The sequence below is a fragment of the Arachis ipaensis genome, chromosome B10 (genome assembly GCF_000816755.2).
Source record: "Arachis ipaensis cultivar K30076 chromosome B10, Araip1.1, whole genome shotgun sequence".
NCBI classification, from domain to species: Eukaryota; Viridiplantae; Streptophyta; class Magnoliopsida; order Fabales; family Fabaceae; genus Arachis; species Arachis ipaensis.
In genome coordinates, this window is record NC_029794.2 from 6,242,431 (window position 1) to 6,252,408 (window position 9,978).

The 9,978-nt window shown below is 37.0% G+C and overlaps 1 long non-coding RNA gene across 1 annotated transcript; it reads left to right on the forward strand.

The window, feature by feature from the left end:
* On the forward strand, window positions 1,297-2,687 carry LOC110267936. Its single transcript, XR_002355915.1, has 3 exons — window positions 1,297-1,788; window positions 1,855-1,888; window positions 2,232-2,687. It is a non-coding gene; the product is annotated as an uncharacterized LOC110267936 (long non-coding RNA).

The window sequence follows — 9,978 nt, forward strand, 5'->3', positions numbered from 1 at the left end:
ATGAATTGAACAATACTGTCTACTTATCATAGTTTGGCAAACTTGTTTACATGCCAACCAGATATTTTGTTATTTTGTGGAAAACTTATACTGATATGTTTGGGATTAAGCCAGATACATTGTTGTTTCTATTTTGGTTATAATCTATGCAGAATTACTACCTTATATAATAGACGATTTGCAGTTTTTTTTACTTGTTCAAACTTCATACAAAATTGGATTTAGTCCAACATAGACTTCCTATTAAATAGCTAGCAATGGCAATTTTCATTACAACATCACCATGTACATCAAATCATCTTCAGCACTTTAAGAAACATACAGCAACAATAATAATAACTACACTAATCAATGTAATATGCCACAAACTCATATTTTTTTTTCTTCTCAATACATAACAGTTTCCTCTCCAACTCTTCCATTTTCTTTCCCAATTCCTGACTTTGAAGCAGTTGATCTTCAACGTCTACTCCCCCAACATCATCCACAACACTCAATGCTTGAGACTTCATGGCCCTAATTTTTTTCAGGTGTTCATCAAGTCAGACAAAGTACCGGCAGTACTGCTCTTTAACCTGGAGAAAATTTTCAGAGAATCACCCAATTATACACATTACAGTCTCATCCAACCAAAGTTCTGAAAATTGGTTCAGACCGAACGATCGAACCGGTCGAACCGTAAACCGTTACTAAAAATGGATCGGTTAAATGTTAAAACCGCTGATTTTAAAAATCTATTGAAAAGTCGAACCGGCCAGAAACCAGTCGATTGAACCGAACCGTGACCCGGCCGGTTTTTTGAATTCGGATCCAAATGCCGTCATTTGAAAACTCCACTACTCCAGCCCTAACCCAACTCCAGATTCCAAAATCGTAACTCTGCCTCTCTCACACTCAGACTCAGTCCAGAGCTCCTCTCATCGAGCTCTTGGTCCTCCCTCACTTCCATCCAGCCACCGCCTGCTATCGCCGCCGTCGGAACTTCCAACTTCAAACAGCCACCACCTTCTCCCTCACTTCCCCTCCATCGCGCAGCAGCCATCGCAACCTTCCGACCCCTCCATCGCGCTGCTCCCTTGCAAACGTGGAAGCCTCCATCGCGCAGCCACGGTTCCAGCGGCGGCAGCTCTGTTCCACCGTAGCCACTGTCCCTTTTGAAAGCCTGTTCGAAGTTGCTCCTTGTCTCGGTCTCTCCCTCTTGCATGCTCTGTTCAAGGCTTTTAGCTTCTAGGTAATTTTTTTTAAACTATAATTGAATAATTTTTTATAATTATTATTAGTTAAGTTCTGTTCAAACCCGTTCAAAGGTTACTGTGAACTGTGATTTTTTTTTTATTTTTCTGTGAACTGAACTGTGAACTTTGTTAAATAATTATTGTTAGTTAAGCTGTGAACTTTGTTGTTCTTACTTGTTGCTGGATTAAAAAAATACTTCGAAAAATTGAGGAAAAAAAGCTTTTTTTGCACCAAACCCTCCCCTAAATTCGGTTTTTTAATGCTCTGTTCAGAAATTATTGAATGATTATTGAATGTTTTGTGTTTTAGTTGAATGATTATTTGATTCTTGATTAGCACCGGATGCTCTGCTGTGTTTGTGTACTATTTTTGAATGAAAATTTCTGTACTGTGTGATTTTTTTGAGTAATTCAACAGGTTAGAAATAAACTTGCTGTTTAATAATATTTCTTCCATTATAAATCTCGGTAGTTTCAATAGGAAGCAGATATAAAAAGCAGACCTTTCAAGTCTGTGCGAGTTGCTGTCCATGTCCTGGTAAATCGATTGCAAGTTAATGTTATTTCCTTTAGTTTTAATGTTGGATTTTGATACTAACCCTAATTTCTTGCTTCTCAGGAATAAAAAAATCAAAAAAATAGAAAAGAAGCAGGTATTATCAATTAAATTCAATTCTGAGTATTATTGGTTGAAGAATTATGAGAACATTATTACTGTTTGTGAGCTGAAAATTTTAGATTTAATTGATTTTTGTGTGTTTGTGTATGTATTGTTTGTTCTCTCTCCTTTTTGTTTAGTTTAGTTTGTATCTTTTTCTTCATAGTTTTTCTCCTTTTAGTTTGGTTTAGTTTGTTGGATCAACATGTATTTGGTTTCATACTTTCATTAATAAGTTCTTAATATGTATTTTTATTTTTAGTCAGCATTTTTGTTATTGCTTTTTTTGTTGTTCTGTATGGTAGGTAGATCATATTTTCAACTAAAATTACTACCAGGGTTATGTCCATTTGAAAGAAGTTACTTAGTTCACATCAAGAATGGGTTCAAGCCATTGGTTTAAGACAATCATTCGATTAAGAAAATAAAAACAAAGCAGATCAAAGAAATCAAAGGTACAGCACACTTTCTTTGTGTCAATTTTACCTTCATTAATAACTCATCCTAGTCCAAGATTTCATTGTATGAGAGTCAAAATGATTATGTAAAACTATGTAGTACCACCATGCAGAGAGATTTGAAGTTCATGTATGTCTTACTACCAAGAAGGCCGATATAAATGTAGTACCACTATGTAGTATCACTTTGTTTATTTACATTTTATTTATTATTTTATTATAAAACGGTTTTTACGGTTCAACCACGATTCAACCGGTTGAACCTATGAACCAGTAAACCAGTAGCTAGAGCGGTTCGATGACCGGTTCAGTTTTCAGAACCTTGCATCCAACTATTGACAAAATAGTCACTTACCTTGAAGAATGGACACCTGAGAAACATTCTATTGGGATTAGTTGCTGTTCTTGACTTGTAAAGAATGGCATATACGCCGTATAAGCACTTTGGTGCAATCCCATCTCGATCCCATCCTCCTGCAACAGCGCATGAAGATCTCCCTCCAGGTCTTGTGCATGAAGAACCCCCCTCACTCGTCATGGACGATCGCACCATCAGCGGCCATGGGTTCCACCATGCATTTTGATGAAATAGGGCTCAGTCAAGCTTACAGCGTCATTTTGGACTTAAAGGACGAATTTATCCACTAATAATTTGTTCCCGTCCACATCATCAAGTAAAACGGACACGTCATTCTCTACCCCTTCAGGTCAGCTGATGAGCGGATAATTTATACGCTTTTTGGCATTGTTTTTAGTATGTTTTTAGTAGAATCTAGTTACTTTTAGGGATGTTTTCATTAGTTTTTATGTTAAATTCACATTTCTGGACTTTACTATGAGTTTGTGTGTTTTTCTGTGATTTCAGGTATTTTCTGGCTGAAATTGAGGGACTTGAGCAAAAATCAGATTCAGAGGTTGAAGAAGGACTGCTGATGCTGTTGGATTCTGACCTCCCTGCACTCAAAATGGATTTTCTGGAGCTACAGAACTCAAAATGGCGCGATTCCAATTGCGTTGGAAGGTAGACATCCAGGGCTTTCCAGAAATATATAATAGTCCATACTTTGGTAAAGAATAGATGACGCAAACTGGCGTTCAACGCCAGCTCTTTGCCCAATTCTGGCGTCCAGCGCCAGAAAAGGATCCAAAACCAGAGTTGAACGCCCAAACTGGCACAAATGCTGGCGTTCAACTCCAAGAAGGACCTCTACACGTGCAACACTCAAGCTCAGCCCAAGCACACACTAAAGTGGGCCCCGAAAGTGGATTTATGCATCAATTACTTACTTCTGTAAACCCTAGTAGCTAGTTTATTATAAATAGGACATTCTACTATTGTATTTGATATCTTTGATCAGTTGTATGCTATCTTAGATCACGTTTGAGGGCTGGCCTCTCGGCCATGCCTGAACTTTTTTCACTTATGTATTTTCAACGGTAGAGTTTCTACACTCCATAGATTAAGGTGTGGAGCTCTGCTGTTCCTCAAAGATTAATGCAAAGTACTACTGTTTTTCTATTCAATCCATCTTATTTCGCTTCTAAGATATTCATTCGCACTTCAACCTGAATGTGATGAACGTGACAATCATCATCATTCCCTATGAACGCGTGCCTGATAACCACTTCCGTTCTACCTTTGACTGAATGAGTATCTCTTAGATCTCTTAATCAGAATCTTCGTGGTGTAAGCTAGAATGATGGCAGCATTCAAGAGAATCCAGAAAGTCTAAACCTTGTCCGTGGTATTCCGAGTAGGATTCAATGATTGAATGACTGTGACGAGCTTCAAACTCGCGATTGTTGGGCGTTAGTGACAGACGCAAAAGGAGGGTGAATCCTATTCCAGCATGATCGAGAACCGACAGATGAATAGCCGTGCCGTGACAGGGTGCGTTGACCATTTTCACTGAGAGGAAGGGATGTAGCCACTGACAACGGTGATGCCCTTGCATAAAGCCAGCCATGGAAAGGAGTAAGACTGATTGGATGAAGATAGCAGGAAAGCAGAGATTCAGAGGAACACACGCATCTCTATACACTTATCTGAAATTCTCACCAATGAATTACATAAGTATCTCTATCTTTACTTTTTATTAATTATATTCGAAAACTCCATAACTATTTTATATCCGCCTGACTGAGATTTACAAGGTGACCATAGCTTGCTTCATACCAACAATCTCTGTGGGATCGACCCTTACTCACGTAAGGTTTATTACTTGGACGACCCAGTGCACTTGCTGGTCAGTTACACGGAGTTGTGAACCATGGTATTGGCATAATATTTTTGGCGCCGTTGCCGGGGATTGTTCGAGTTTGGACAACTGACGGTTCATCTTGTTGCTCAGATTAGGTAATTTTCTTTTTGTTTTATTTTCAAAAAAAAAAATTTCAAAAATCTTTCAAAAATTTCTCCCTTGCTTTCGAAAAAATTTTAAAAAAAATGTTTTCAAAAATATATTTTTCTTCAGAATTTTTAAGAATGGATTCTAGTGTTTCATGAAGCATGGCTGGCTGTAAAGCCATGTCTAATACGACTGTAGGGCATGTTAGACGTGTCATGTCTGAGTTACATACTAAAGCTTGGCTGGCTATTAAGCCATGCCTGACCCTTTGATTGGAGCTTTAGACTAAAGAGCATAAGATTCCTGGAATTCATATTAAAAATTTTGGAATCCTTATTTTTCTTCTTCAAAATGATTTTCGAAAAAATTTAAAAAAAATACAAAAAAAAAAATTCATAAAATCATAAAAATAAAAAATATTTCATGTTTCTTGTTTGAGTCTTGAGTCAAATTAAAAGTTTGGTGTCAATTGCATATTCATCTTGCATTTTTCGAAAATTCATGCATTCATAGTGTTCTTCATGATCTTCAAGTTGTTCTTAGTAAGTCTTCTTGTTTGATCTTGATGATTTTTTGTTTTGTGTTGTATGGTGTTTTTCATATGCATTCTTGAATTCTTAGTGCCTAAGCATTAAAGATTTCTAAGTTTGGTGTCCTGCATGTTTTCTTTGCATTAAAAATTTTTCAAAAATATGTTCTTGGTGTTCATCTTGACATTCATAGTGTTCTTGGTGTTCATCTTGACATTCATAGCATTCTTGCATGCATTCATTGTTTTGATCTAAAATCTCCATGCATTGAGCATTTTTAGTGTTTTTCTCTCTCAGCATAAAAATTCAAAAATAAAAAAAATATCTTTCCCTCTTTTCTCTCATAAATTCGAAAATTTGAGATGACTTTTTCAAAAATTTTTTAAAATCAAGTTGTTTTTATGAGTCAAATCAAATTTTCATTTTAAAAATCCTATCTTTTTCAAAATCTTTTTCAAAAATCAAATCTTTTTCATTTTTCTTAGTTATTTTCGAAAATTTCAAAAATATTTTTCAAAAATATTTTTCTTAATTTTTCATCAAATTTTCGAAAATAACAATAACAATTAATGTTTTGATTCAAAAATTTCAAGTTTGTTACTTGCTTGTTAAGAAAGATTCAAACTTTGAGTTCTAGAATCATATCTTGTGATTTCTTGTGAATCAAGTCATTAATTGTGATTTTAAAAATCAAATCTTTTTCAAAACTAATTTCAATCATATCTTTTCAAAAATATCTCCTTATCTTATCTTTTTCAAAAATTTGATTTCAAAATATCTTTTCTAACTTCCTATCTTCTTATCTTTTCAAATTGATTTTCAAAATTGTTTCAACTAACTAACCAACTTTTTGTTTGTTTCCTATCTTTTTCAAAACTACCTAACTAACTCTCTCTCTCTAATTTTCGAAAATATCTCCATCTTTTTCAAAATTTCTTTTTAATTAACTAATTATTTTAATTTTTAAATTTTAATTTTTCGAAAATTTCAAACCTTTTTCAAAAATCATTTTCGAAAATCACTGACTCTTTTTCAAAAATATTTTTCGAAAATTCTTCTCCCTCATCCCCTTCTATTTATCGCAAGCTGCATCCAACAGTACTCAAGAGGCATCTTCTGAAGAAGAGGCCTATGATCCTGAAAACCCTGCAATAGCAGAGGTAAATTACTTAGGTGAACCTTATGGAAACACCTATAACTCATCATGGAGAAATCATCCAAATTTCTCATGGAAGGATCAGCAAAAGCCTCAACAAAGCTTTAATAAGGGTGGAAGAAACAGGTTTAACAATAATAAACCTTTTCCATCATCTACTCAGCAACAGACATAGAACTCTGAACAAAATACCTCTAATTTAGCAAACTTAGTCTCTGATCTATCCAAGGCCACTGTAAGTTTTATGAATGAAACAAGGTCTTCCATTAGAAATTTGGAAGCACAAGTGGGCCAGCTGAGTAAAAGGATCACTGAAATCCCTCCTAGTACTCTCCCAAGCAATACAGAAGAAAATCCAAAAGGAGAGTGCAAGGCCATTGAATTAATCACCATGGCCGAACCTGTAAGGGAAGGAGAGGACGTGAATCCCAAGGAGGAAGACCTCCTGGGATATCCAGTGATCAATAAGGAGTTTCCCTCTGAGGAACCAAAGGAATCTGAGGCTCAGCTAGAGACCATAGAGATTCCATTAAACCTCCTTATGCCCTTCATGAGCTCTGATGAGTATTCATCTTCTGAAGAGAATGAGGATGTTACTGAAGAGCAAACTGGCAAGTTCCTTGGTGCAATCATGAAGCTGAATACCAAATTATTTGGCATTGAAACTTGGGAAGATGAACCTCCCTTGTTCACCAATGAACTAAGTGATCTGGATCAACTGACATTGCCTCAGAAGAGACAGGATCCTGGAAAGTTCATAATACCTTGTACTATAGGCACCATGATCTTTAAGGCTCTGTGTGATTGGGAGGCAACCCAATTTTTATTTATCTAACTATATTTTTCTTAGTTATATGTCTTTATAGGTTCATGATTATGTGGAGTCACAAAATAAATATAAAAATTGAAAATGGAATCAAAAACAGCAGAAAAAAAATCACACCCTGGAGGAAGCACCTGTCTGGCGTTCAACGCCAGAACAGAGCATGGTTCTGGCGCTGAACGCCCAAAATGGGCAGTAGCTGGGCGCTGAACGCCCAAAATGGGCAGCATCTGGGCGCTGAACGCCAGAATTGCACCCTGGAGAAGAGCTGGCGCTGAACGCCCAGAACAAGCATGGTTCTGGTGTTCAACGCCAGAAATGGGCAACAAATGGGCGTTGAACGCCCAAAATGGGCACCAACCTGGCGCTGAACGCCCAGAGTTGCGTGCAAGGGCATTTTACATGCCTAATTTGGTGCAGGGATGCAAATCCTTGACACCTCAGGATCTGTGGACACCACAGGATCATCTCAGGATCTGTGAATCCCACAGGATCCCCACCCACCTCACCCTCCCTCTCTCCATTCATGGTCATCCCTTCTGTTTTCCATTCACCACTCACATCCATACACACATTCCTTCATCTCCTCCATATTTTCTTCTTCTTCTTCATCTATTCTTTCTTCTCTTGCTCGAGGGCGAGCAAAATTCTAAGTTTGGTGTGGTAAAAGCATAAGCTTTTTGTTTTTCCATAACCATTAATGGCACCTAAGGCCAGAGAAACCTCAAGAAAGAGGAAAGGGGAGACAATTGCTTCCACCTCTGAGCCATGGGAGATGGAAAGATTCATCTCACAAGCCCATCACTAAGAAAAAGATGGAGCAAATAAGAGAGCACATTCATGGATCTCAACAGGCACATGAAGAAGCTCATCATCAAGAAATCCCTGAGATACCTCAAGGGATGCACTTTCCTCCACAGAATTTTTGGGAGCAAATCAACACCTCCCTAGGAGAATTGAGTTCCAACATGGGACAATTAAGGGTGGAACATCAAGAGCACTCCATCATCCTTCATGAAATTAGAGAAGATCAAAAAGCAATGAGGGAGGAGCAACAAAGACAAGGAAGAGACATAGAAGAGCTCAAGGACATCATTGGTTCCTCAAGAAGGAAATGCCACCATCACTAAGGTGGATTCATTCCTTATTCTTACTTTCTCTGTTTTTCGTTTTCTATGTTAAGTGCTTATCCATGTTTGTGTCTTCATTATATGATCATTAGTATTTAGTAACTTTGTCTTAAAGTTATGAATGCCCTATGAATCCATCACCTCTCTTAAATGAAAAATGTTTTAATTCAAAAGAACAAGAAGTACATGAGTTTCGAATTTATCCTTGAACTTAGTTTAATTATATTGATGTGGTGACAATGCTTCTTGTTTTCTGAATGAATGCTTGAACAGTGCATATGTCTTTTGAAGTTGTTGTTTAAGAATGTTAAATATGTTGGCTCTTGAAAGAATGATGACAAGGAGACATGTTATTTGATAATCTGAAAAATCATAAAAATGATTCTTGAAGCAAGAAAAAGCAGCAAAGAACAAAGCTTGCAGAAAAAAAATGGCAAAAAAAAAAATAGAAAAAAAAAAGCAAGCAGAAAAAGCCAAAGCTCTTAAAACCAAGAGGCAAGAGCAAAAATCCAATAACCCTTAAAACCAAAACGCAAGGGTGACGCCAATCATTCTGAACCTCAATGGATAAAGGGAGATGCCAAAACTATTCAAGAGACAAAAAGCTATAAGTCCCGCTCATTTGATTGGAGCTATGTTTCATTGATAGTTTGGAATTTATAGTATATTCTCTTCTTTTTTTCCTATTTGATTTTCAGTTGCTTGGGGACAAGCAACGATTTAAGTTTGGTGTTGTGATGAGCGGATAATTTATACGCTTTTTGGCATTGTTTTTAGTATGTTTTTAGTAGTATCTAGTTACTTTTAGGGATGTTTTCATTAGTTTTTATGTTAAATTCACATTTCTGGACTTTACTATGAGTTTGTGTATTTTTCTGTGATTTCAAGTATTTTCTAGCTGAAATTGAGGGACTTTAACAAAAATCAAATTCAGAGGTTGAAGAAGGACTGCTAATGCTGTTGGATTCTGACCTTCCTGCACTCAAAATGGATTTTCTGGAGCTACAGAACTCAAAATGGCGCGCTTCCAATTGCGTTGGAAAGTATACATCCAGGGCTTTCCAGAAATATATAATAGTCCATACTTTGGTAAAGAATAGATGACGCAAACTGGCGTTCAACGCCAGCTCTCTGCCCAATTCTGGCGTCCAGCGCCAGAAAAGGATCCAAAACCAGAGTTGAACGCCCAAACTGGCACAAATGCTGGCGTTCAACTCCAAGAAGGACCTCTACACGTGCAACACTCAAGCTCAGCCCAAGCACACACCAAAGTGGGCCCCGGAAGTGGATTTATGCATCAATTACTTACTTCTGTAAACCCTAGTAGCTAGTTTATTATAAATAGGACATTCTACTATTGTATTTGATATCTTTGATCAGTTGTATGCTATCTTAGATCACGTTTGAGGGCTGGCCTCTCGGCCATGCCTGAACCTTCTTCACTTATGTATTTTCAACGGTAGAGTTTCTACACTCCAAAGATTAAGGTGTGGAGCTCTGCTGTTCCTCAAAGATTAATGCAAAGTACTACTGTTTTCTATTCAATTCATCTTGTTTCGCTTCTAAGATATTCATTCGTACTTCAATCTGAATGAGATGAACGTGACAATCATCATCATTCCCTATGAACGCGTGCCTGA